Consider the following 20,868-nt stretch of genomic DNA (forward strand, 5'->3'; position numbering starts at 1 on the left):
ACCTTTATAACCTTCTGGCAGTACCAATTAAATTAGAACATAGCAAATATATGAGCCAAGATGGGAGAAGTCCTTCTGTGTATAAGTTTGTCTTATTGGTTAATAAATAAAGCACTGTTGGTCAATAAGGAAGCAAGATAGGTGGGGCTAGGAGTAGAGGAGAATTCTGGGAAATATAGTAAAAGAGAGGGTTGTCATGTGATCCCAGAAAGATAGGACGCTAAGGCCAGTGTCTTCAGTAAGATAAGTCCTTATAAAAATATGTAGATTAGTAGTTATGGTTGATAATTAAGACTGAGATAGCAAATAAGAAATTCTAGTCATTGGCCAGCAGCATTGTAACTAATATAAGACTCTGTGTGTTATTTTGGAGCCCTAATGTGGCTGTGGAACTCAGGCGGCTGGCAGAAAGAGTTATGGTTACAAATGGCGCCCATGTGGTTTTACCAACTTCCACATAAAAACTTCACAAAAACTTAAAAAATGAATTTTAAAGGAAAAGAACAGAGACAAACACAACTTCTTGGTAGCAGCATTTTCTCGGGTAGTCTCTGTTTTGCTAGAGACAAGCAGAGACTTGAGTGTCTCCATTAAGGGAGCTTTCCTGACTCAGCATAAGTGGAAAAAACTGCAGGGCTCTTTTAAGAGGCCCTGCTCACAATTGAATGGTGTGTACCAGCAGCTGGCATTGGCAGTGATCACATCTCCAAGCCAGCAGCATGCTCCTTGATGGCAGGATAGACCAAGGCAGTGAGCACAGGTCTGGTGAACTGTATGCTGGTGGTGAACATACCCCTGCCATCTTGGAAAGACAGCTGCTAAAACAGCCATGGCTTTAGTTTTAACAATGTTGTTTAGGAGATAAAAGGCTCATTGCCAAAAAAGATAAAGATATACATTAAAGACAGATTCAGAGAGAAAAAGTAAAACTTCTAAAGGTTTACAATGTGTTTAAAAATATACATAAGACTTATGAGAGAAAAGAAACAGGATAACATAATTGAAAGAAAAAAGGAAGAAAGAAAGAAAAAAGGAAAGGAAGGAAGGAAGGAAGAAAGAAAGAAAGAAAGAAAGAAAGAAAGAAAGGAAGGAAGGAAGAAAGAAAGAGTAGTGGTGGTGCATGCTTTTAATCCCAGCATTCAGGAGGCAGAGGCAAGCAGATCTCTGTGATTTCAAGGCCAGCCTTGTGTACAGAGTGAGTTCAAGGACAGCCAAAGTTACACAGAGAAACCCTGTCTCATAAAAGGAAAACATAAAAGCAAAAGAAATAGAATTATAAAAATAAATAAATAAATAAATAAATAAGCCATGTGAAGATGAAAAATACACAAAGAGTATGGATGCTATATTGCTATATTGTTGTCTTTAAATTGTTTGATTGCCAAAGAAAGAATTACAGCTGCTAAAATACACTTGAATATAGGTACTTCTAAATTAATCCAACTTACATATTTTAAAAATGTTTTGACTTCTAAATTTAAAAATAAGGACAGGTTACTTGAGAAAAGAGTTTTTGCTTGTGTTTCCACAGGAAAATTGAAAGCTATGGATTTCTTCCAAACTAATATGGTTTGATGAAGCAAGACTCCCTGAAACAGTGTCCCAGATGATCCAACATCTGAAACAGCTGAGACAATGCAGCCTTGCAGACTACAAAAACAAGGACCTGGCCAGGTTTCTGTGCTTTATCATGATCCCCATGGTATGGATATCATCCCCAAACAGCAGGGAAGCAGTTTTGAATGAACAATGTGCATATTCCCAAATATTGTTTATAAATTTTTGTTTTCATTTAAATGGGGTTGGTTAAATGGTTAATGATCACAACCAATATCTTTTTAAAGGCAAAAGGGAAACTATGGTATATAAATAATACTTTGTATTGGAATGGATTATCATCTGTTGATATAAATTTAAGGTCAATTTTGTGATATGTATATGTCTTCTCTTATTTAGGTGTTGTGTTTATACTGATCTTTTAAAATGTAATGCATAATTAAATACAGATTATATAATCACCTATAATAAGTCAGAACTTATTTCTAGATATACAAAGATGTATTTGAGATGGATAGGTATTCTTCAAACCTTTCAAAGACCTACAGAATATGTGGCATTTAAATGGTTTAGGGTTTTTCATGACAGTGAGACACAACTGCTCCTGGAACATCAATTACATGGGAAAGGAGGATGGTCATCAAAGAATCCTGTTATGGAGTTTGTCTTCAACCTGGCAAGATTAGCCATTTGGGCAAGAAAATGCTCTTGCCTGGACTGTTTGATAAATTGGACTTGCAGGACCCACAGGAAAGTGACTGCTGTATTTGCAAAATATGACAGTCCTGACCATTCCTGCTTTCATGGAGAAATCTGCCAGACACACTGTGGCCTATAGGCTGAAGATGGATGCCCCAATGTTACAGAGGAACTTTGGGTGACTGTCCAGGTATTGAGATGTCTCTGTCAGTTCTAGTATTAATGGACTAAATATTGTAACTATAGTTCTTACTTGATAACTGTGTTGTTATATATTTTACTATGTTAATGTTAAAACCCTTCTTTTCATTCATACAGAAAAGAGGAGATGATGGGGGAAGTCCTTCTGTGTATATGTTTGTCTTATTGGTTAATAAATGAAGCACTGTTGGACAATAGGGAAGCAAGATAGGTGGAGCTAGGAGTGGTGTAGGATTCTGGGAAATGTAGTAAAAGAGAGGGTCGCCATGTGATCCCAGGAAGACAGGATGCTAAAGCCAGTGTCCTCAGTAAGGACACTACGTAGATTAGTAGTTATGGTTGATAATTAAGACTGAGCTAGCAAATAAGAAATCCTAGTCATTGGCCAGCAGCACTGTAACTAATATAAGACTTTGTGTGTCATTTTGGGGCCATAATGTGGCTGTGGAACTCAGGCAGCTGGTGGAAAGAGTTATCATTACAGAGCCATGTACCACATACTTAAACATGTACCTTGGAATTATATGTATTCCTCCAAACAGATGTTCAAGTACATTCTCAATAGTGCTGAATGTAATGGCATTAAATAAGAAGCTAACCAAATTGCCATTAAGGGATTCTATACACACACATTGAAACAGTATATAAAATTAACAAGGAAAATCTATAACTAAGTTCACTTAGCAATTTCAATGATGTTTGCAGATATAATTGATGGTGCATGTCCTTTTGTATATGTTTCTCTTATTGGTTGATGAATAAAACACTGTTGGGCCAATGGCCAATAAGGCAGGACTTGGAGAAGAAGAGAAGTCTGGGAAAGGTAGGCAAGAGAGCCCGCCAGCACAGTCATGATGTAGCAGGAAAGGGAATTGCAGGTCCAGCATTCTCTGGTAAGCCAAGACCATGTGGAAATACATAGATTAGTATTTATGGTTTAATAATTAAGACAGAACTAGCCAATAGAAGCCCTAGTCATTGGCTAACAGTTTCATAATTAATATAGTGTCTGTGTGATCATTTAGGGCTCCAGGGCCATGGGACCTGCCAGGCTAGAAAGTTTCATGTTACACATAATAACATTCAAAAGAATATAAAATAATTACAATAGCAAATGCTTATGCTTTCATCTAAATAAATATCAAAACAGTTCAAACTAATCTCTGTTAGAAATCACCGTACTTTGGGAGAGGGTATTTTGGGATGGTGTTCATGTTCTGCTTATTGCTTTGTGTGCTAATCACATAGGTGTACACATGTTAAAAATTCTACCATATAATCATTGTATGAGTATTTTCATTCATTTTGTTATATTTCATAAAAACAAAACAAAAAATCAAACAACTTTTAAATTTTTTTGCAGAACTTGGGTATATAAATAGGCATATAACTCAGTAGAGTATCTACATAGCATGCATGAAGCCCTGTGTTTGATTTCTATTACCTTATTAACCAGGCATTCTGTTGGCAGATAAGGACTAAGGCTATAGAAATAGTGGTACAAGAAATTCAAGGTCATCCTGATTAACAGAGAAAGTTAGAATCCAGCCTGGTTTACCTGAGACCATGTCACAAAATAAATAAACAAATCCATTCACCAAAACCAGTTTATATTTTGGTGTCCTAGTTATCTCTAATTGTCAATTGGACACAACATAGAGAAAGGAGTCTCAAATGAAAGATTCCCCAGATTATATTGACCCGTGGGTATATCTGTGGAGGATTGTCTTGATAATTAATTAATGTAGAAAGTCTTGGATTGTCATGGATAGTACCATAGGTAGGTAGGTGACCTAGGATATATTGGGAAGATAGCTAAGCATAAACTTGAAGATGAACTAGCAAGAAGCATTCTTCCATGGCTTCTTCTCCAATTTCCTGTTTGAGTTCCTCCCTTGACTTCCATCAATGATGTACTGTGACCTGGAAGTATAAGTCAAAAAGAACATTTTCATCTCTGAAGTTACTTTTTGTCATGGTGTTTACCATGTATCAGAAAGCAAACTATAACATACAATAATGCTAAGTGCCCTCTATTGAAATCTCAATCCCAATGTTGTTGAAATGAATTGAACTATAAAATGAAACAAAATAAATCAATTTTGTCTAAGTTTTGCCCCTCTGCCACAGCTGGCCTGGCAGTCAACTTTGAGATCAGAGTTTTAAGAATCAAACAGAAGAGAGTCTGCTGAAATCATTGTGCTAGTCCCACCCCCACTCAAGGGACAGGTGAGCACGGGTCCCTATCTCAGGCCCAACTTCCACTTTCCCTCTTTGGGATCTCCTGGCCTGGGGACTGTAGTCAGATCGACTAGCCCCCAGTGATCCAAGTAATACAGAGTCTGCTGACATCACTGTGCTAGTCCCACCCCCCACTCAGGGAAGAGGAGAGAGAGAGTCTCAGACCCACATGTACCCATCATGAGACCCATCAGAGTATTGGACCTGCTTGCACCCACCAGAAGAGAACCTTGGACCCATACCCACTAGGAGAGGAAGAGACCCCACCTGTACCACCTGGATAAAGGTATTGGAAGACAACAATATAAAAACACATTCAGCAATTGAAAAACCAATATGATGCCATGAGAGTGTAGAGGCCAACAAGGCCTGAGCATCCCAACGCAGATGAAGCAGAAGAGAATGACTTTAAATACAACTTCATGAAAATTATAGAAGTCCTTAAAGAGGATATGAGAAAATCCCTTAAAGGAATGGAAGAAAAAACAAACCAAAAAATGCAAGAAATCAACAAATCTCTTAGAGAAGGCAAGGAAAGCAAAGAAAAAAATCAAACAGATGAAAGAAATAATTGAAACAGTAAAAGACCTGGAAACTGAAATAGAGACAATAAAGAAAACACAAACTGAGGGAATGCTGGAAATAGAAAAGCTGGGTAAATGATCAAGAACTACAGATGAAAGCATAACCAACAGAATACAAGAAATGGAAGACAGAATCTCAGGCATTGAAGATACACTAGGAGAAATCAATTCATCGACCAAAGAAAATCTTAAGTCCAAAAAATCCATAACACAAAATATCCAGGAAATATGGGGCAATGTGAAAAGGCCAAACCTAAGAATAATATGAATAGAAGAAGGTGAAAAAATAACAACTCAAAAGTGCAGAAAAAATATTCAACAAAATCATAGAAGAAAACTTTTCCAACCTAAAGTAAGACATGCCAATGAGAGTACAAGGAGCTACAGAACATCAAATAGAATGGACCACAAAAAAGTCCCCTCATTACATAATAATTAAAACACCAAATAATACAGAATAAAGAAATATATTAAGAGCAGCAAAGGAAAGAGGCCAAGTAACATATAACGGCAAACCTATAAAAATTACACCTGACTTCTCCATGAAAGCCAGAAGGTCCTGGCTAGATATTCAACAGACACTAAGAGACAATGGAAGCCAGCCCAGCCTACTATACCCAGCAAAGCTTTCAGTCAAAATCTTTCTGCCAAAAGCCGCCTGAGCCCCACCACCACGTGTGCACTTTACGCCAGCTGCCCGCCAGAGTTAGGCCCAAATGAATACACAGAAACTTGTATTAGGTTCAAAGCTGTTTGGCCAATGACTAGAATTCCTCATCTGTTAGCTCAGTCTTAATTATCATAAATCTATATATTTTATAAGACTTATCTTATCTGACACCTTATTGGAGTCCTTCCTTGCCAGTGGATCACATTGTGCCGCTGGAGGAGGAGCAGAGGGGAAAAAAGCCCTTCCTGTTTCTACCTCTCTTAAATATGAGTCTCCTTGCTGTCACTTCCTGCCTGGATCAGCACTTCTCTACTACATTTCCCAGAATCCTCTTTGACTCCTAGTCCTGTCTACTTGCTGTCTCATTGGCCAAACAGTATTTTATTTAACAATCAATAAGATAAACATACACAATACATTCCCCATCAGCTCCTCTTTTCTGTCTAAATAAAAAGAAAGATAACTTATCTTTTATAATAACTGAGGAAAACTATAACCATAACTATCTGTCTTCAACTCTATCAAAGACCATAGAAGGATAATATATAAACTCTAGAATTGACAGAGACATCTCAATACCTGGACAGTCACCCAAAGTTCCTCTGTAACATTGGGGCATCCATCTTCAGCCTATAGGCCATAGTGTGTCTGGCACACTTCTCCATTTTAACAGGAACCCTTTAGTACTGTCTTGTTTTGTAAGTTCAGCAGTCACTTTCTTGTGGGTCCTGTATGTCCAGTTTATACAGCAACAAACAGTCCAGGCAAGAGCAGTTTTTTACCTAAATGGCTAATCTTGCCATGTTGAAAGCAAACTCCATAATGAGTTTCTTCGATGCCCATCCTCCTGGCTGACATAATTGGTGTGCCAGGAGCAGTTGTGTCTCATTGCCAAGAAAAACCCTAAGCCATTTAAATGCCATATTTCTGTAGGTCTTTTAAAGGTTTGAAGAATACCTATCCATCTCAAATACATCTCTGTATCTAGAAAACCTAACTAACCTAATTATAAGTTCTGACTATTATAGGTAAAAGATCTGTATTAACATAATACCTGAACAAGAGGAGACATATACATATCACAAAATTGACCTTAAAGTTGAATCAATAAATGAAAATCTATACCAATGTAAAGTATTCATTCCTATATCCTATTTCCCTTTTTTTCTTTAAAAAGAGATTGACTATGCTCATTATCATTTATAACTAACCCCCATTTAAATGAAAACAAACATTTATAAACAATATTTGGGAATATGGGCATCGTTCTTTCTAAACTGCTTCCTGTTGATTGGGGGCGATGTTCATATACCATTAGGATCATGATAAAACATAGAAACCTGACCAAGTCTTTGTTTTTGTAGTCTGTAAGGCTGTATCATCTCAGCTTTAGGGGGTCTTGCTTGATCAAACCATATTAGTCTGAAAGGAATCCATAGCTTTTTATTTTCTGTGGAAACACAAGTAAATCCTTTATTTCTAAGTAACCTGTTCTTAAACTTAGATTTTAAGTCAAAGCATTTTTAAAATGTATAAGTTGGATTAATTTAGCAGCATTTATAATCAAATGTATTTTAGTAGCAGTAAGTCTTTCCTCAGCAATCAAAGAATTTAAAGACAACAATATGGCATATAGTATCCAGATTCTCTGTGTATTTTCCATCTTTATGTGGCTTTTTTATTACTTTATTTTTACTTTCTTTTGTTTTTTTTTTTCCCCAAGACAGGGTTTCTCTGTGGAAATCTGCCTACCTCTACTTCCTTCAGCAAATCCTACCAGCGTGTGCTACCACAACTGGCTACTCTATTTCCTCCTGTTATTTTTTCTCTCATAAGCCCACATATATTTTTAAATGTAGTGTAAACCTTTAGAGGTTTTTCTTTATCTGGATCTGTCGTTATCATCTCGGCAGTGCTAAGTCTAACGCCCAAGAGCACCGAGACGTCGCGAGCATATGGAAGCTGCTCCAATGCCTCTCAGCGGCCCGACAGGTGGCAGGGTTCCCTCTTTCTCTGGGAACCTTGAAGCATGGAGTCATCCCTCTCACTGACACCATTATGGAGGAAACAAAATATTCCATGACAAAACCATATTTGAACAATACATAGCCACTAATCCAGCCTTATAGAAAGTACTGGAAGGAAAACTCCAATCTAAGGAAGTTAACTACACTCAGAAAAACATAGGAAATAGATAATCCCACTTTACCAAAAGCCAAAAGAAAAAGTAGGGTAAATCCACACACGATACCAACAACAACAACAAATCAAAAACAAATGAGAATTAACACTCAATGGTCCTTAATTTCCCTCAATATTAATAGTCTTAAATTGCCTATAAAATGGCACAGGCTAACAGAATGGATATAAAGACATAATTCATGCTTGTGCTATATATAGGAAACACACATCAACTCAAAGATAGAAATTAGCTCAGAGTAAAGAGTTTTTGAAAGGTTTCCAATCAAATGGACCCAAGAAACAAGCTGGTGTAGCAATTCTAATATCTAACAAATTAGACTTCAAAGTAAAATCAATCAAAAGAGATGAAGAAGGTCATTTCATATTCATCACAGGAAAAATCCATCAGGAAGAAGTCTCAATTCTGAACATCTATGTCCCAAATACAAAGGCACCCACTTTAATAAAAGAAACATTACTAAAACTCAAATCACACATAAGACTTCACAGTTATTGTGGGAGACTTCAACACCCCACTCTTACAAGTAGACAGTACCACCAGACAGAAACTTAACAAAGGGACAAAGGAACTAACAGAAGTTATGACCCAATTGGGATTAATAGACATCTATAGAACATTCCATCAAAACACAAAAGAATATACCTTCTTTACAGAACCATATGAAACATTCTCTAAAATCTATCACATACTCAGCAACATAGCAAACCTCAACAGGTACAAAAAAAATTAGAATAACCACCGATGTCTTATCAGACCACCATGTTTTAAAGTTAGAATTCAACAACAACACAACTTGCAGAAAACCTACAAACTCATGGAAATAGAACAACACACAGTTGCACCATTCCTGGGTCAAGGAAGAAATAAAGAAATTAAAGACTTCCTAGACTTCAATGAAAATGAAGACACAACATACCCAAACATATGGGACACTCTGAAAGCAGTACTGAGAGGAAAGTTCATATCTGGAAGTGCTTACATGAAGAAACTAGAGAATATTCATACCAGAGAAATGACAGAACAACTGAAAGCTCTAGAACAAACAGAAGGAAACTTACCTTGGAGGAGTAGATGCCAGGATATAATCAAACCAAGGGCAGAAATCAATAAAGTTGAAACATACCAAAAATTCAATGTAGCAAAAAGTAGGTTCTTCAAGAAAATCAACAAGACAGACAAACGTTTATCCAAACTAATCAAAAGGCAAAGAAAGAATATGCAATTTGATAAAATCAGAAATGAAGAGGGGGACATAACAACAGACACTGAGGAAATCCAGAGAATCTTCAGGTCATATTTTGAAAACCTGTACTCTACAAAATTCTAAAATTTAAAGGAAATAGACAATTTTCAGGATAGATATCACTTACAAAAATTGAATCAAGAACAGATAAGCAATTTAAAGAGACCTATAATCCCTAATGAAATAGAAGCAGTAATCAAAAGTCTCCCAACCAAAAAAAGCCCAGGGCCAGATGGCTACAGTGCAGAAGTGCAGAATTCTATCAGTAATTCAAAGAACAGCTAATACCAATACTCCTCAAATTGTTCCATAAATAGAAGCAGAAGTTTTATTACCAAACTCTTTTTACCAGGCTAAAATTACCTTGGTACCCAAGCCAAAGAAAAACACAACTAAGAAAGAGAACTATAGACCAATATCCCTCATGAATATTGATGCAAAAATTCTCAATAAAATACTGGCAAATGGAATCCAAGAACACATCAGAAAAATCATCCAAGATGATCAAGTAGGCTTCATCCCAGGAATGCAGGGTTGGTCCACTATACAAAAATCTGTCAATGTAATCCACCATATAAACAAACTGAAAATGTAAAATCACATGATCATCTCACTCGATGCTGAAAAAGCCATTGACAAAATCCAAAACCCCTTCATGATAAAGGTCCTGGAGAGATCAGTGATAACAGGAAAGTACCTGAACATAATAAAAACAATATACATTAAACCAACAACTCACAACCAACATCAAACTAAATGGAGAGAAACTCAATGTGATTCTTCTAAAACCAGTAAAAAGACAAGGCTGTCCACTCTCTCCATATCTCCAAAATATTGTGCTTGGAATTCTAGCTAGAGCAATAAGACAAAAAAAAAGTAGATCTAGAGGATACAAATTGGAAAGGAAGAAGTCAAACTTTCACTATTTGCAGATGATAGGATACTTTATATAAGTAACCCAAAAAACTCCACCAGGGAACTCCAACAGCTGATAAATACTTCAGCAAAGTGGCAGGATACAAGATTAACTCAAAAAAATCAGTAGCCCTACTAAATACAGACAATAAATGGGCTGAGAAAAAAATCAGAGAAACATCAGCTTTTACAATAGCCACAAACAACATAAAATATCTTGGCGTAACACTAAGCAAACAAGTGAAAGACATGTATAGCAAGAACTTCAGTCTTTAAAGAAAGAAATTAAAGAGGATACCAGAAAATGGACAGATCTCTCATGCACTTGGATAGGTAGAATCAACAGAGTAAAAATGGCAATCTTGCCAAAAGCAATCTACAGATTCAATGCAATCCCCATCAAAATCCCAAAGCAATTCTTCACAGACCTTGAAAAAACAATACTCAACTTTATATGCAAAAACAAAAGACCCATGATAGCCAAAACAACCCTGTACAATAAAGGAACATCTGGAGGCATCACCATCCCTGACTTCAAGTTCTATTATAGAGCTATAGTCCTGAAAACAACTTGGTATTGGCACAAAAATAGACAGGTAGACCAATGTAATCAAACTGAATACCCTGATATTAATGCACATACCTACAAACATCTGATTTTTGACAATGAAGCTAAAGTTATACAATGGAAAAAAGAAAGCATCTTCAACAAATTGTGTTGGCATAACTGGATGCTGGCATATAGAAGACTGTAGATATATCCATGTCTATCACCATGCACAAAACTTAAGTTCAAATGAATCAAAGACCTCAACATAAATCAAACCACTCTGAAGCTATTGGAAGAGAAAGTGGGAAGTATCCTCGAATGAACTGGTACAGAAGACTGCTTCCTGAAATAACACCAGTAGCACAGACACTGAGATCAACAATTAATAAATGGGACCTCCTGAAACAGAGAAGCTTCTGTAAGACAAAGGACATAGTCAACAAAACAAAACAGCAGCCTACAGAATAGGAAACATATCCACCAAACCCACATCCAACAGAGGGCTGATCTCAAAAATTTACAAAGAACTCAAAAAGCTAGTTTCCAAAACACCAAATAATCCAATTAAAAAGTGGAGTATACTAAATAGAGAATTCTCAATAGAGGAGTCTAAAACGGCTGATAGACACTTAAAGTGTTCAACATCCTTAGCCATGAGGGAAATGCAAATCAAAACGACTCTGAGATACCATCTTACTCCTGTCCGAATCACTAAAATCAAAAACCCCAATGATAGCTTATGCTGGAGAGGATGTGGAGAAAGGAAACACTCCTCCACTGCTGGTGGGAGTGCCAACTCATATAGCCACTTTGGAAATCAGTATCGAAATTCCTCAGGAATCAGTCTACCACAAGATCTAGCAATTCCACTCTTAGGCATATACCCAAAAGAGGAACATTCATAAAACAAGGGCATCTCTTCAACCATGTTCATAGCAGCACTATTTGTAATAGCCAGACCTGGAAGCAAACTAGATGCCCCTCAACTGAAGAATGGATAGAGAAAATGTGGTATATTTACACAGTGGAGTACTACTCAGCAGAAAAATAATAATAATAATGGCATCTTGAAATTCACAGGCAAATGGATGGAACTAGAAGAAACCATCCTGAGTCACAGAAAGACATGCATGGTATGTACTCACTCATATGGATTTGGACATAGATTAAAAGATTACATGCCTACAATCTTTGCTGCCAGAGAAGCTAGGAAACATGGAGGACCCTAAGAGAGACATACATTGTCCCCAAGAGAAGGGGAAAGAGATAAGCTCTCCTGAGCTAATTGGGAGCATGGGGGAGGGGAGAAAGATTTATCAGAAAGAGAAAAGAGGAGGGGGTTAGAGGTCATGAGGGAGCTGGAAGATTGATTTGGGGAAAGAATAGAGAGCAAGAAAAGAGATATCATAGTAAAGGGAGCCATTATAGTATTAAAGAGAAATCTGGAACTAGGGAAATGTCCAGAGATCTATAAGGATGAAACCAACCAAGAATCTAAGCAACAGTAGAGAGGGTACCTTAAATGCCATTCCCCCATAATGAGATTGATGACTACCTTAAATGCCATCCTAGAGCCTGCATCCAGTAGCTGATAAAAACAGAAGCAGACACTCACATCTAAACACTGAGCTAACTCCTGGAATCCAGTTACAGAGAAGGAGGAATGATGAACAAAGGGATCAGGACCAGGTTGGAGAAACGCACAGAAACAGTTGACCTGAACAAGGGGGAGCTCATGGGCCCCTGACTGATAGCTGGAAACCCAACATAGGACTGACCCAGACCCTCTGAATGTGGATGTCAATTAGGAGGCCTGAGCAATCTATGGGGCCTCTAGTAGTGGGCCAGTATTTATCCCTAGTATAAGAGTGCACTTTGGGAGCTCATTCCACATAGAGGGATACTCACTCAGCCTAGACACATGGGGGAGGGCCTAGGGCCTGCTCTAAATAATATGGCAGACTTAGAAGATTCCCCCATGGAAGGCCTCCCCTCCTTGAGCAGAAAGGGGATGGGATGGGGGTTAGCAGGGGACAGAGAAGGTAGGGAGGGAGAGGGAACTGGTATTGACATGTAAAACAGGTTTGTTTCTAATTTAATTTTTTTTTTTTTTTGGTTTTGGTTTTTCAAGAAAGGGTTTCCTCTGTGGTTTTGGAGACTGTCTAGGAACTAGCTCTTGTAGAACAGGCTGCTCTCAAACTCACAAAAGATCTGCCTTCCTCTGCCTTCCGAGTGCTGGGATTAAAGAGGTGAGCCACCACTGCCCAGCTAAAAATAATCAAACATAGTAAACCAAGCCTAGGTTAAAGATAAAATTCACAACTGCTTTACATTTTCTAGGAACTTTTGATGAGTGCTCATGTCTAGAAATAATTGGAATCTTTTTTATAATTATTTTATTTTAAAACAATCTTCTCATTTTACATACCAATCCCAGTTCCCACTCCCTCCCCTCTGGCTTCTTCACTCACCTTCCCCACACCCCACCCGAATCCACTCCTCAGAGAGAGTAAGGCTTCCCACAGACAGTATGGCACATCACTTAGAGGCAGGACCAATGTGCCCTCCCCCCATATCTAGTCTGAGCAAGGTATCCCTCCAAAGAGAATGGGGTCCAAAAAGCCAGTCCAAACACTAGGGATAAATCCTGGTTCCACTTCCAGTGGTCCTACAGACTGCTCAAGCCACACAACTGTCACCCACATACAGAGGGTGTATTTGGTCCTATGCAGGTTCCCCTGCTGTCAGTCCAGAGTCAGTGAGCTCCCACTAGCTCAGGTCAGCTCTGGATATCTCCAAAATGGTATTGCTCCCTTTGCTCATATTATCTGCCCCCCCTCTTCCACTGAACTCTGGGGGCTTGGCCCAGTACTTAGATGTGTATCTCTGCATCTGTTTCAATCAGTTGCTGGATGTAGGTTCTTTGGTGATAATTCACAGACATTAATCTGATTACAGGGGAATGCCAGTTCAGGCACCCTGTCCACTATTGCTTTGGGTCTTAGCTGGAGTCATCCTTTTGGATTCCTGAGAATTTCCTTAGTGCCAGGATTATTGCTGGCCCCATAATGACTCCCTCAAAACAAGATGTCTCTTTCTTTGCTCTCCCTCTCTGTCCTTCCCCCATTTTTACACTGAAAGTGTATAGACATACTACTCAGCAGGGAAAAAAAAATGGAATCTTGAAATTTGCAGGCAAATGGATGAAACTAGAAGAAACCATCCTGAAGAGGTAACCCAGTCACAAAAAGACAAACATGGTATGTACTCACTCATATATGGATTTTAGACATAGAACAAAGGATTACCAGCCTACAATCCACACTGTCAGAGAACCTAGGAAACAAGGAGGACCCTAAGAGAGACATGCATGGTCCCTCAGAGAAGAAGAAAGTGCCAAGAGCTCCTGAGCAAATTGGAAGCATGGGAGGTAGGAGAAAGACAAGGTGAGAAGAGGAGGAAGGAAGAGAACTTGAGGGATCAGGAAGACTGAGACAGTGGAAGAATAGAGGACAGCAATAAAAGAGATATCTTAATAGAGGGAGCCATTAAAGATTTAAAGAGAAATCTGGGGCTAGAGAAATGTCCAGTGATCCACAAAACCTCAACTAAGAATCTAAGCAATAGTGAAGAGGCTACCTTAATTGCCCTTCTCCTATAATGAGATTGATGACTACCTTAAATGCCATCCTAGAGCTTTCATCCAGTATCTGATAGAAACAGAAACAGACATTCACAGCTAAGCACTGAGCCAAACTCCTGGAATCCAGTTGTAGATGGGGAGGAAGGATGAGCAAAGGGGTCAAGACCATCCTGGAGAAACCCACAGAAACAACTGACCTGACCAAGTGGAAGCGTAAGGACACCAGCTGTAAAACTGGGGAATCAGCATTGGACCAAACCAAGCCTTCTGAATGTGGGTGTCAATTAGGAGGCCTGGGCAATCTATGGGACCTCTGACAGTGGAACCAGTATTTATCCCTAGTGCACAAATGGACTTTAGGAGCCAAATCATCATGTAGGGCTACTCTCTCAGACTAGATATATGGGGGAGTTCCTAGGCCCTCCCCAAAATGACATGACTTTGATGCTTTCCCCCACGGAAGGACTCATCTTCCCTGGGGACTGAATGGGGAGTGAGATGGGGGGGTTAGTGGGGGTATTGTAGGATGGGAGGGATAGGGAACGGGATTGATGTGTAAAATAAGATTGTTTCTAGACTAAATTTTTTTTAAAAAAAATAAAAAAATAAAACAAATTGGGCATAGCAGTATCTTTGTAATCTCAAGGAAGAGAAGGTAGAGACAGGGTGATTCTTGGAGGTTCTTAAGCCAGAAAGCCTTGGTCACTGGATAAATTACAAGTCACTGAGAAACCCTGTCTAAAGAGAAAACAAGACAGACAGAGCTTAAGTAAAGGCAGTCAATGTTTTCCTCTGACCTCCACATGTACACACATCTATACATACATTGCATACATATTTGCATGCCCTCTTGTACACACACGTACTTACATATATACAAAAAGCAATATCCAATGACATAGCTATTCTACAATTAACTTGTCAAAATGTATCTTAAAGATAAGCCATAGATTACAGACCTATGCTTATTTACAACACATACACACACACTTACCATTCCTTTAAAATAGAATTCTAATGACCACAGAGTTTTAAGCTCTTTGTATGCTTATCTCTTTGGCCCCCACATCTCTTATCCATAACACATGAACAATGTTTATGATAAATGTAACAAAGTCATCTAAATCACTGATCAGTAAATAATGTACTTAAGGATTAATTTTTCTGTTTATTAAAAATATTTTCAAGTCTATATCACATGTGCTTGTTCAATTTTATTTCTGGAACTCATCCAGCTGATTCATTATAATTTGGCAAGTCTCTAAGATTGTGAAGAAATCTGTTTTCTGAGTCAGCTTTGTCTACCAAAGGACCAGTTGTCTGCTTGAACTACCATGGCAACCTGCTTAGACTGGGTGGATTAAGCAGAAGAAATTTATTTTCACCCTGTCTCAAGGTTGGGAAGTCTTGGATCAAAGTTCCAACAGTTTTGCTTCTGATGAGGGTTTCATTTCTGACTTAATTGTGAACCTAATTGTGAACTCACTTACACAACCTCCCTTGTGGTGTAAGTCAACTTTGCATAGGAGGGCAACATTCTGGTACTGTTTCTGTAACAGGTACTATTTCTATTATGCCATCTCTCCCCTATGTCTACATAAACCTATTCACCTCTCAAGTCCTCAACCTACAAATATCATCACACTAAGAGTTAGGACTTTAAAGTATGAATTTTGGAAAGTCATAAATCCAGTCTATAACTTCAACTAATGAAAACCCTAAATGTAGAATATCTCAACTATTTTCTCCTCTCTCTTCCCTGATATTATTAAGGGTAACATACATAAACACAACAATATGTAATTAAGTTTGTATTAATTCATCATGAGTTTGTGTTATCTTTAAATAAACAAAGAAAGGGTGCTGCCTACTGAAAGGACTTTTGTGGACAACTCTTTAAAAACACCCTCATGAGGATGAGCAAGATTTTTAATCACTGCTATAAAATCTTCATGGTTTAGCTTTTAAATGGTTTCATGAAGACTAACAAATTGTCTGCTGTTTACTGTCTACCACTTTACCCATATTAGAACTACACAAAGTTTAAAAGTCAGCAAGAACAACAGGACAAAAATGTTTCATTAACTCTTGATACTCAGCAACATATCATTTGTCTATCAAATACTATATTTGCTTTTGGGAAAATCTATAAGGTGTGTTTTAAGCTGTTCAGAGTAATTTATAAATTCTCTATCTTAATTATGCTCCAATTACATCTCTTATCTTTCATATTCTTGATAAATACACATTGACTTTTTATTATTATTCTCATTTAAGTGTAATTTATTGTATCCAGAGATATGAAGTTCTGAGACATTTATAGGAATTAATACTCAGTCAAAGGCCATGGAGATGGCTAAATTAGTAAAGTATCTTTCATATAAGCATGAGAACTTGAGTTCAGAAGTTTGGATCCCCACTACCACACAAAAGACCACCAGCACCACTGCACATCTACTATCCTAGGACTGGGGGTAGGATCAAAATAGGCAAATATCTCCAGCACATTGGCCAGTCAGCATAGCCAAATCAATGAGTTTGGGTTAAGTTGGAGACACACTGCATACCAATGGCATAAACACACACACACACACACACACACACACACACACACACACACACACACACACACAGTTGATCAGGTGCCCTTGTGATATCATGGAGTGCCCTTCGGATACATGTCCAAGAGTGGTAATGCTGGGTCTTGAGGTAGATCAATTTCTGACTTTCTGAGGAACTTCTGTATTGATTTCCATGTGTCTATACAAGTTTTCATTCTCACCAGGAATGGAGCATTGCTCTTTACAAACTGACAGTGAGTCCCTATTGCTGAAGACAATGTTTACGGAACTCACTGAGTATGGAGAAATTGAGCAGTTGTTTATGTGGAACCTTCATCCTTGTGTTCTAGTCGCTTTGGTGTTGTAAGGAAATCCATATCCTACCAAAAGAGAAGTGTGAACATCAACCTAGCCACCAAACTTTTTACCTACAGTCTGCCCTGCTTGCAAAATATGATAGAACAAGGGTGGCACAGAACTTGTGGGAGTAGCCAACAAATATCTGATTTAACTTAAAGCCCACTCAATGAGAAGAATCCCAAATCCGACACTGCTTGGCTAAGAACCAGAGACTAGATAGCCCAGAGACCTAGAGTAAAAGCAAACTTGACTGGTCTGAAAAAAATGATAAAATTATTTTTAATAATATTCTACTATAGCCATAGATTAATGGATTATCCATTCATCAGAGAGGCTTCCTTTTGCAGAAAATCAAAACAGATGCAAAAACCCACAGCCAGACATTGTTATGCAGAGTAAGATTCTACATTATTGATGATCTTCATCAAATCTCTCCCATCAGAGCTCAGGAAATCTTGTGGAAGAGGAGAGGCAAAGATTGTAATAATTGAAGGGAATTGAGGACACCAGGACAACAAAGCACTCTGAATCATCCATGCAAGGTGCATATGAGTTCACAAATAGTGAAGCCACAAGCACAGGGCTTACATGAGTCTACACCAGGTCCTCTGCAGATATATTATTATAGCTATTAACTTAGTACTTTTTACTCCTAACTATGAAAACAAGTGGGTCCCTGACTCTTGGGACTTTTTTCCTCCTGTTGGGTTGCTGTGTCCAAGTTTGATATGAAAGCCTTTGCTTCATGTTATTATATTTTATTTTGTCCATGTTTGGTTTTTAATCTCTTAGAAGTATATTATTTTCTAATGAGAGACAGAAGTGGAGTAGATCCAAAGGGGAGGGGAGGGGAGGAGGAACTGGGAGGAGAAGAGGGAGAGGAAACTATAATCAGGACATATTGTGTAAAAAAGAATGTATTTTCGAGAGTCATCTGACACCAGCTATCTGCGCGCTGGATCCGAATTCGGTGGCGGGATCCGACACACCAAGGCCCTGGTGGCAGTTCTGTCTCCATCCACCAGCCCAACTGGACCCAACACACCCGAACACTGCTGAGGCCCCAGTAACAGTGCCACCTCCATCCACATGAAGAGGACAGACATCAGAGTATTGGATCTGTTTGCATCTACCAGAAGAGAACCTTGGCCCCACACCCACCAGGAAAGAAACTCCTGCTACACCCACCAGATGAAAGGATGAGAAGAGGACAAAATAAAAGCACATTCAACAACAGAAAACCCAATATGACACCACCAGAGACTAGGAACCATACACCAGCAAGACCTGAACATCACAATGCAGATGAACCAGAAGACAATGACCTTAAAAAATCTTCAGGAAAATGATAGAGGACCTCAAAGAGGACATGAGAAACTCCCTTAAAGAAATGGAAGAAAAAACAAACCAAAAAATACAAGATATCCACAAATCTCTCATGGAAACAGTTCAAGACCTAAAAACTGAAATAGAGACAATAAAGAAAGCACGATCTGAGGGAATGCTGGAAATAGAAAAGCTGGGTAATCGATCAGGAACTACAGATGTGAGCATAACCAACAGAATACAAGAGATGGAAGAGAGAATCTCAGGAGTTGAAGACACACTTGCGGAAATAGATTCATCAACCAAAGAAAATCTTAAGTTCAACAAATACCTAACACAAAATATCCAGGGAATATGGGATACCATTAAAAGGCCAAACCTAAGAATAATAGGTATAGAGAAGGTGAAGAAATCCAACTCAAAGACCCAGTAAACATATTCAAAAAAATCATAGAACAGCTCTGTCCTGCAGCAGGTGTGCTAGCCTCAGCAAGTGCCCAAGCCCCAGGTGAGTCTGGGCGCTGCTCTGTTCCCCAACCTTCCCCATCAACCTCTGCTCACTTCTACCTGAAACACCCCCCTGACAAGAGTGGACCAGCCCAGACCAGAAGGCCCACCCTGAGTCCGGACATACCTCACCCCTGTCTACACCCTGCCCTCTATCCTGCGGGAGGTGCCCTAGCCTCAGCCGGTGCCCGAGCCTCTAAAGTGGGAAATTACCAATACAGAGTCAGGTAGAAATACAAGGGTATTTAATAGGGAAAAGCCTTACTTACAGAGCGACCTAGCCAGCCAGCTCAGCAGCAGTCTGTACAGCAAGCCAAAAAAGTGAAACTGAAAGCAAAACCCAGCCATCTGAACCTCTCACTCTACATCACCGTGACCACTCCCTCGAAGGTGTGGTAGGACAGACCTTTAGCCAGCCCCTAAGCAGGCATGGCTACAGGTTCTCCTACAATTCCCCTTTTAGTCTAAAAGAGGATTAAAACTTAACAGCGTAAAGTATCCAAAATTAACAATCATACAGGTGAAATATAAGAAGATACAACAATCTGTTTATGTCACATCCTAACTATCTATTTTAACTAAACCCTAAAGTCATCTGAAAGAGGTGTCCAAGTCTGAAGACCTCCTTCCAATCCCAACCTTAAACAATAGGAAGCTATTCCTAACTAGGTATATACACTATCCTAAGTGACAACAATGGGGGAAAGAGGAGCATAGCATCCTCCAAGTTACTTCCTGCTGAAATGGGACGATGACATCCTTGTGGGGTCCTGTAGGAAGAAAATGTTAGTATAGTAAAAGTCTTGAATGAATTGTATCCAGTCCATGTTAGATGGGATTTACTTGATTGAAGATCTCGATTGAAATCCTCAACTTGATTGAAGTCAGTACCCAAAGCTCTGGCGGGAGTTGAAATGGAGCAAGTTGGATCCAGTCAGTCGAGGAGGTGTGGCCCATTTTCTTTCCGGGGTGTCCAGGGATTGCTGTCAGGCAGGTCTTCATTGGCTGTGTAGGACTCAAACATAAACAGTTATCAGAGAAATGTTTGCTTGTGATGTACACATACTGGGAAAGGCAACCATGGGAGAATAACGATTATGAGAGGGTATACACCTTGAAACAAAGATCCAAGAAAAGACAAAGACACAATTCTTCTTTTATTCTGTATTACATCAATTGGCCTCTTGATACAATACAGAAATTCTAAAGTTTAAACAACGTGCTTGGATTTTAGAGGAGGAAAACCAAATCCACCTCTAAATCCAGCATTGAATTGAATAGGGACTAGGAAATAAAGAGAAATAGAGTTCTCTGAGAGACAGCTATAAAGTTTACCGTATGGCACGTTCCTTTTGTTTGATGGTTATAGCTGCCTTTTCTTCTTAAGTATCTACCCACACAGCGTCCTTTGCCTTCTGGAGATGACTTTTCCTGTGAAAATAAAAGCAAAACACTTCCCTTTCCTTTGGGAGGTTTCTATTTAGTTTATTCAAGACATACCTTAGTAGAATACCTGTCATTTCTCCTAGTCAAGAGGTTTTTCCTTTTCAACTCAAATCTTGATCAACTTTGATGGTATCCAAAGTTTTTCTTCTCCTGTGGAAACCA

The 20,868-nt window shown here is 38.7% G+C and overlaps 1 long non-coding RNA gene across 1 annotated transcript; it reads right to left on the bottom strand.

Moving 5' to 3' along the window:
- Positions 1-4,050: 4,050 nt before the first annotated feature.
- LOC113832518 lies at positions 4,051-19,582 on the bottom strand. Its single transcript, XR_003479814.2, has 2 exons — positions 19,530-19,582; positions 4,051-4,380 (listed from the first exon to the last, which is right to left on the bottom strand). It is a non-coding gene; the product is annotated as an uncharacterized LOC113832518 (long non-coding RNA).
- Between the last annotated feature and the right edge of the window lie 1,286 nt (positions 19,583-20,868).

Source organism: Cricetulus griseus, assembly GCF_003668045.3.
Source record: "Cricetulus griseus strain 17A/GY chromosome 1 unlocalized genomic scaffold, alternate assembly CriGri-PICRH-1.0 chr1_1, whole genome shotgun sequence".
NCBI classification, from domain to species: domain Eukaryota; kingdom Metazoa; phylum Chordata; class Mammalia; order Rodentia; family Cricetidae; genus Cricetulus; species Cricetulus griseus.